The sequence below is a fragment of the Gossypium arboreum genome, chromosome 12 (assembly GCF_025698485.1).
Source record: "Gossypium arboreum isolate Shixiya-1 chromosome 12, ASM2569848v2, whole genome shotgun sequence".
Taxonomy (NCBI): domain Eukaryota; kingdom Viridiplantae; phylum Streptophyta; class Magnoliopsida; order Malvales; family Malvaceae; genus Gossypium; species Gossypium arboreum.
In genome coordinates, this window is record NC_069081.1 from 86696223 (window position 1) to 86704017 (window position 7795).

General features: G+C 33.6%; 1 pseudogene across 1 annotated transcript; it reads left to right on the forward strand.

Annotated features, from left to right (window-relative positions):
- Nucleotides 1-448: 448 nt before the first annotated feature.
- LOC108480356 (protein VASCULAR ASSOCIATED DEATH 1, chloroplastic-like) lies at nucleotides 449-7559 on the forward strand (annotated as a pseudogene). Its single transcript, XR_008275918.1, has 18 exons — nucleotides 449-868; nucleotides 1658-1717; nucleotides 2321-2371; nucleotides 2601-2653; nucleotides 2775-2870; nucleotides 2996-3063; nucleotides 3322-3379; nucleotides 3612-3712; nucleotides 3827-3978; nucleotides 4640-4680; nucleotides 4791-4878; nucleotides 5090-5110; nucleotides 5353-5407; nucleotides 5980-6046; nucleotides 6304-6402; nucleotides 6862-6923; nucleotides 7011-7050; nucleotides 7145-7559. The product of XR_008275918.1 is annotated as a protein VASCULAR ASSOCIATED DEATH 1, chloroplastic-like (transcript).
- Nucleotides 7560-7795: the final 236 nt, after the last annotated feature.

Sequence of the window (7795 nt, forward strand, 5' to 3'; positions counted from 1 at the left end):
TTGTTCTGGATCGTTCGAGCTGATTTGGGGACAAATTTAAAATAGAGGTTAAGTTCTAATTTTGGAGTTTCTAGTATACTATTATTTGAAAAGAAAAACAATTATCTTTAATTAACATAATTTTTTTGGATAAATTTCAATAACGAGGCAAAACCCTTAATCAAGTCATTATATAAGATTTAATTAAAATAATTTTATTTTCTTATTCTTATTTTTAGTAGGTAATCCCAAATATTAATGCTTTAGTAACTAACAATTTTTACAATTTAGATTAATTACTAACCTTGTAAAAGTATCAATAAATTAAAGTATAGGAACTAAATCCAAAATTTAATATAATATAAGAACCAAAATTAGAATTTGACCTATTATTAAAATAAAATATTAAAGGTTGACGGATTTCTTTGAACCCGAAACGTGGTAGAGTTCACGTCTTATGCTCACGCCACGTGTATAAAATAGTCAACGTCTTTCATTGACCTTGGGACTTGGCGCGGACTGCAAAACTGCACCGTTCGTTCACTTCCAGTCTCTTTGCTGTCAAGACGGATGATGAGATTCTCTCAACGAACTCCTCTCGCTTTACACTTCCATTGTTTTGGACAAGAAATAAAGCACGTAAACTCAGATCTCCGCCATCTCTATTGGTTTATATCCCTTCCCCATGGCAGTGGCCTCCGCCGCCGCAGATGATCGATCCGCTAAGGCCGCCGCCGCCGCCCATGGATCCTTCTCTTTCTAAATGTGCTTCCGATGTCGTTTCTGAATCTTTAATTTTGCGGAACGTTTCGTCTCCTAACGACGCGACCGGTTGCAACGATCCTTCCATTTCATGGCAAACACTAGTCACAGAGATGTTGAAATTCAGGTTCCTTATCTTTTTATCACTCTCTTAAGAACTTAAGTCATTTCTCTGTTCCGTTTATAAAAGGGAAATAAGCGAGAAAGTAGATTTGGATTTTTTTTTACATTAGTTTTCTCAATTATTGATGATTATGCGTGAGCTCGAAACAAATTTCCATTATTTAGGCGTATTTACTTTCATTAATCTTTATATTATTGAAAATCTGTTGAAAATTTCTTCTTCTCGTGGTTAAATTCGTAATTTAAACTCTGAAAGTTTAAATGCATTCGATATTCTAAGTGGCAAAGGACCATCTTAATGAAGACAATAGATAGAAGTGCCAACCTTTTTGGTAAAAGTGCAGTAATAGTACTATGAAGTTAAATGATATGGGCATTTTAGAATCATCATTTAGTTCGTTAAAAGCGGTGCCAAATTTCTTAGGCTGAATGCTTGTGAGAGACCAATAAGGGAGTGTGCTCATGGTTAGTAGCGAACAAGTAGCTGTTTGGCAACAAGCTCGATCGAAGATAAATGTCGAATTTTGTCTGGTTGGCGTTCTGGAAAAGAGAAATATGATTTTTAAATATTTTTATCTAATAATATTTTGAAAAGAGGTGGTTTATTAGAGGTTGTAATCAATGAATAAAGTGTAATGTACTTAAACTTGGAATTATTACATAAGGTAGGCATGGAGACTTACTATACTAATAAGCCTTTCCAAAAAGGAGGAACCAAATGCATTTAAAAAGAAGAGTTAAATACTTGATAATTTTTAGCGTAATGGCTAAATCTTATACTTCTGAATTTCAGTCTCCAACAACTTTGAAGAGTGAAGAATACCGCCAACTGTTTAGGCTTCCTCCTGAAGAGGTGAGTGTCTTTAGTCTGTTGTGATCTCTTGCTGTTAGCAATTCTCTACTTGTCTCTCGTTTTTTGGGCATTCTTTGGTTTGTAAACATGAAAATCCTTTCCGTGATGGATGAGAAAGAGGTACTTTAAGTTTGTAGTTAAGTTTTGGATACCTAAACATTCATGTAGTACACGCACCAACCAAAGAATATGTTATTTTGTTTTCAGTCAATTTTTTGAAAATGCTTGTTCATTCTTTCTCTCCTACTTTATATTCTAAACAATAATTCTGGTCATTTTTGAACATTTTTAAAACAATCTCTGAATTTCAAAAGAAGTGAGTGTTTCTTGTCTGTAGTCTACTCATTATTCCCAGGGGTCAACAATCCTTTGATTTTCTCCTTTTTGTTTGACAGTCTTTGCCCTTAAATGAACTTGTCCTTTCTCCTGATTAACATGATAGAGATAATGAAACATTGCATAAAGGAAGATGCCAGAAATCAAATCTTTTTATTTTTACTTTTGGTCATATATTTTTAACTCGTAGTTTGAAATTTCTCACTACTTTGCATTTTAGACATCTAACGATATTGTAGGAACATTTTCTTTTGACCTCCACTGCAGTTCCTTGTTCAAGATTTCAACTGTGCATTCCAAGACGGTATTCTTTTTCAGGTACTCTACATCTTTATATGTCCTTAACTAGTCTTGGACTTGCATGCTATACTTGGATGATTTCTTTACTCTGCTGCATCTAGTAACTTTTTGCTAGGCAGATCACCTCACCTTACTTTTGTCAATCTGTGGAGTTTCTGGAGTAGATGATGTATATTCATTCAATATTTTATGGCTCTAAGTCTAATTATGTTCATTCTCTAATTATCAGGTTTTATGCTTTTTGCAGGGCCACATGTACTTATTTGCTTTTATTCTAATATATTTGGATTTGAAACAAAGGTAAACTTTGAACATTGATTTTACTCTTAATTTGTTTCCCTGTGTCCTTTTCTTGGCAGTTCTTTTAAGTTTTACCTGGAAATGAAACAACTTTGGAAATTTTTGTGGGTTTCTTCTGCAGAAGATAATCGCTTTCAATGAAATTAAAAGTTTTAAAAAAGCAAAGACTGCTGGAATCTTTTCTAATGCAATAGAGATTTTTGCTGGAGGGAGGAAGGTAGTAGGGCTTGGCATTTATTGTCTGTTCTATGTGAATATGCATGCATTAATTCTTCTATCTCACTTTGCTTGTTGACTTCACTTGGCATTACTTCTTTACATCATTCATTTCTCGTGATGAAGCTTTCAAACTCATTAATGATGGATGGGTGCAGCATGGTAATGGAGGCAATGAAATTACAGAACAGCAGGTATCTAAAATTCAAAGCTTATACATTGAAAAAGAAATATTCAAAGCTTAGTATCATTGAAAGAGGATGTACATTTTAACTTAGATGATTGATTGCAGTCAATTTTGATTAGATCTTTCGATACCCCTTCTTGTGCATACCATTCATGCATATCTTGAGTGCAAACTAATGTATTTTCACCACGTGTTTTATTTTGAGCATTTTGTTTTGTATAACATACTGTTTTTGCAATTTTGTATTACTTTATCAATTCGTAAGAATTTTGAGGAGATTTTCCATTTCATTCGATAAATTTAAGATATTTAGAGGTTTTGCGGTGAGCTTGGCATCTCATATTATGCTTGGTGCATCACGCTTGATCTAATTACTGCAATGGAATAAAGTTGGAAGTTAAACATTTGCGCATTAGTCCTTTTTTCTATTATTTTTTTCCCAGTTGAAATTCATCAAAACATTGAGCTTCATAGCTAAATTAGAGCAAATCACATATCTCTCCATTGGTTGTTTTCTTGTACCGATATTTTTTTGTTGTTGTTGTGTCTGTGCAGGAACTGATGTTGGAGTCCTGCAGTAAAGAGAATGGATTTGTTGCAATTGAAAAGGTCAATAGCTTCAAAACCCTCATAAATGACATGGAATCTAGAGACGGGTATCATCTATGAACAGAATGGTTTGGAGAATTTTATTGTGAATTCACCAGACCTTTTTTTTTTTCTTTAATGTGAAATTGTGACTCATTTCATTTAACTGCATTTTTATACAGGGGCGAGGACGTTTCCACCACTAATAATTTTAAGGTTCCATCCACTTTTGAAAATGATACAGAAGTAGGTCTTGAATCAATTATAAGTACAAATTCTTCAACACCAACAGATACTTGTTTCTTTGTGCCTGAGAATTGTGATGCACCAAAGGGTAAGGTTATCCCGCTTGAATCATTACTCTCCCATGTTCTACATATTGTCTCATTTTGAGCTTAACATTTCTAGTTGTAGTTGTTTAATGTATTTGTTGTCTACACTTTGCTGCATTGTTGCTTCCTTGATCATGCGTAAAATAGGCAGAAAATACGGTGAAAACAAAGAATCTGAAGGGTAAAGGAGAATAGTAAAGGAAGAAAGAAAGAATTTGTGAGAGAAGAACGTGGGAGGATTTGGTTGTCCAATCTTTTGAGGTGGTTCAACTACATCAACCTAGGAGACTGAAAGGAAGTCATAGCTTAACTGATTTTGGAGTTGTTTAAGGAAACTGAGTAGTAGAATATGAACGCTCATCATTTCTTGTAGAAATGGGGAGAATCATCTTTAATTTTCTTTTGCAGATTTGGGTGGCAAGAGATGGTATGTGAGTTTAAGTTTAGGTCTTGTACCATGAAGGCTTAAAAGCATTTCTAGCCTTGGTAACTAAACTGTCATTCTTATTCAGATAGACATGACGTCATATATTCTCCATCGTCTTCCTCTATATTGGGTGGTGATGTATTGCATCCTGTTTTAATCTCATAGTTATGCATGACACTACGCCTTCGTTTTCCTCAAAGTCATGATAATCTGAATTGGTTATTTCTTGAATGCAGTTCCTGATTATTTTATCAAGGTTGCAGAAACAAAGTTCCCGGTAGTAAATTGTGAACTCATTTCCTATAAGTTCTTCCATATGGTAGAACATTGATAAAATTGATATTTTCTTGTTTTGTTCTTATGTCAGTCATGTTTCTTGGGCTGCAGATTAAGGTAGAGGAGTTTTTCAATTTGTATTTTTCAGATAATGCAATTAATTTTATCAAATCTTTCCATAGAAGACGTGGAGATAAAGGTAATCTCTTTGAACTTTTGAGGAGTTATATATTTCTATTATGCATTTTTAGTTTACGCTGTGGTTAATATTTTGATTATATTCATATCATACAAGTGAGCATTTTTTTTTTTCGTATGCCTTTATGTTTAGTAAATGGGTATGTTTTACAGAATTCAAGTGCTCTTCATGGTGCCTTCATGACAAATTTGGACATGTCCGTGATGTGTCATATCAACATACGTATATGTTGGTATGATTTTATTATTGTTTGTAAACATTTTGGCCCAGCATTATTATCCTTGTTGATATTAGTATTATTTCATATAATTGTTACAATTATTTTATGGATTTCTAGTGCAAGGACGAGGATAATCATAATGGCACAAAAGTTTTATCTTTTTTTCCTTTTTGAAGATGTAGTATTGGTTTATTTGTCAAGTCAGTTTAATGCACTTGGTTTCATTTAGCATTAACCATTTTTGTTTTTACAAGGTGCAAAATTTTGTAGCTGCAAGGAGTCCCAGAAATTTCAAATTTACAGAAACAGGTTGTTTTGTATTTCCTTGCGGTGCTTTACTGCTTCATATGCTATTCTACAGTTAAAGACACTGTTGATTGGTTAATATTTCTCATTTTGAATGGATGCATCATTGAATAGAACCTATTTTCTCTTGCATTTTAATCACTCGTATTATTAATATGTCAAAGTACTATGTTTTTTTGTTATTCAAAACTTCAGTTCTGCTGTGCATGATATTTTTTTTAACATGAGTAGGTCTTAGTATGGTGTTAAACTATAGCCGTTGATAGGTTTACTGTTAGTGAGAAACATTTATTGAAGTTCTAGTAGTTGATGCGTTGAACTATTACATATCGGTGGTTCTGATTCATATGACAAAACTCAATTTATCAGTGTGCTTTCTACTCTCAACATTTCATCAAGTAGTTGATTTTTTTATGCATTTCACAATCCTTGAACTGGGAATAGATATTAAATTAGAATTCTTGGATTGGGTCACCCTGCCTTCTTTTTTTGTGATCTCCTTTAAATCTTTCATATTCTTTTTTTTCCCTTATTTCTTGTATTTATCCCAACGATATCATTTTCACTTTTGACAGTCACTGGGTTTTGGAGACATCACAAGAGGTCAATGATGTACCATATGGAGATTATTTTCGTGTAGAGGTATATGCTAGACCTGAGCCTGTTGACATGCTTTTATGTGTAGAAATGTTGTCCCTTCCCGAGTTTGTTGTTTTTTAGGCCAAAATTTATCTTGCTATTGTTGAGAAGATTATGGACCAGAATTTTTCAGATATAGTAACGAAAACTGTTGTCCAGCCCTTCAAATCGAGAACTAAAGATAAAACCATATTGTAATGTCTTCATCTACTGGAAATTTTCTTTCTTGTATTACTGGGCACTGCTGTGCATTCTGTCAGGGGTTTTGGGATGTAGAAAGAGACAGTGATGGCCCAGTAGAAGGCTGCATTCGAGGGTTTATGTGAATGTGGCTTTCAACAAGAAAACTGTTTGGAAAGGTTTGTCTGCTTAATGCTAATGGATCTCTTGTTTATAGTGTGTTTTATACTCTCTTCTTTTTGGTACTAAGCTTATCTTGGTGTGGCTCCTGTTAAAATTCTTATATATTCATGTCAATTTTTCTTAAGTTTCTTTTTAATTAATTTGCCAAAGTGCCAAAAGGGTATTTCCTTCAAGAATGAAATAGATTTTTTATTGTTGATAGAGGAAGGAATTATATGACATGAAATTTAGAATTTTTGTTAGTGTTGACCTTAAGGACAAGATCCTTTTTTGTGTTACATCCAAATTGTTTTGAACCTGTAAATTTGGTTGTTCTTTAAATTTTCCGATGAGCTTCAAAGTGTTTGTGGTGTTCTTTCTCTTGAATATCTCCCTAAGTTTACCTGTTGCTGTTATGTTAATGATTATATTTCTTGTACCTCTTCCTTCATCTGATGCCAAGCCCCATGGTACAGGGAAAATAGTGAAGTCTACTCTGGAAGAATGTCAAGAAGCTTATGCAACTTGGCTGGACATGGCATTGTCTTTCTCCTCTATTTTTATGATCATATTGTAAAGTTTATTTGAATATTGATCTTACAAATTTCATGATTGCACGTTTCAGGCACGTGAATTGTTGAAGCAGAATATTGATAAACAAGGAGGTTCTACCATCTGAAGACTTTCCTCTAATAATGATTCTTTGGGCAGTGATGCAGATACCGGAATCACAAATCTAAGCTCCTTTGTTGCAAGCAGGGGTAGATCCTTCTGGAAGCTCAACTGAAAACGGTGAACACCAAATTGAAAACAAAGTGGCTACTATCGAGAAACCTTTAGAAAGATCACAGAACTTGAGTGATCCAGTAAGGACATTGCAGATGTCTACTTTTATGGATGTTAACCAACGAATTGCCGATCTTTTGCAAGGAACTTTGAGTAATGCTTTGTCGATTGCATCTTTTTTAAGCAAAGTTTTTAAGGAAGTCCTTCTCGTACACGAAAAGACGAGGCCATATTTCACTACTCTTAGCTGTTGCTTTTGCTGTGATCTTCCTCATGCAAGTTTGCTATTTCCTGTTTATCTTATTTATCTTTACTCGTTTTAAATTGGTAAACTATACAACTTTCGTAAAATTTCATATTGGGCATTGAAAATAAAAAGTTTGCAATATGGGCAATGTTGTTATATATTTTTTTATCATTTTAGTTGTCCGCAATTAATTTGTCATTACCGACACTCGTTTTAGTCACCCGAGTTTAGTAAGGCTTCATTTTGGTCACACATTTAATTTTTTTATAACGATAAAAGTATGTAATGGCAATGACCATATTCAAACTTTTTTATAAATTTCTGAAAGTTGGGTGACCAACTGTGTAGTTTACTCTTTTAAATCATTGGTTTTACTC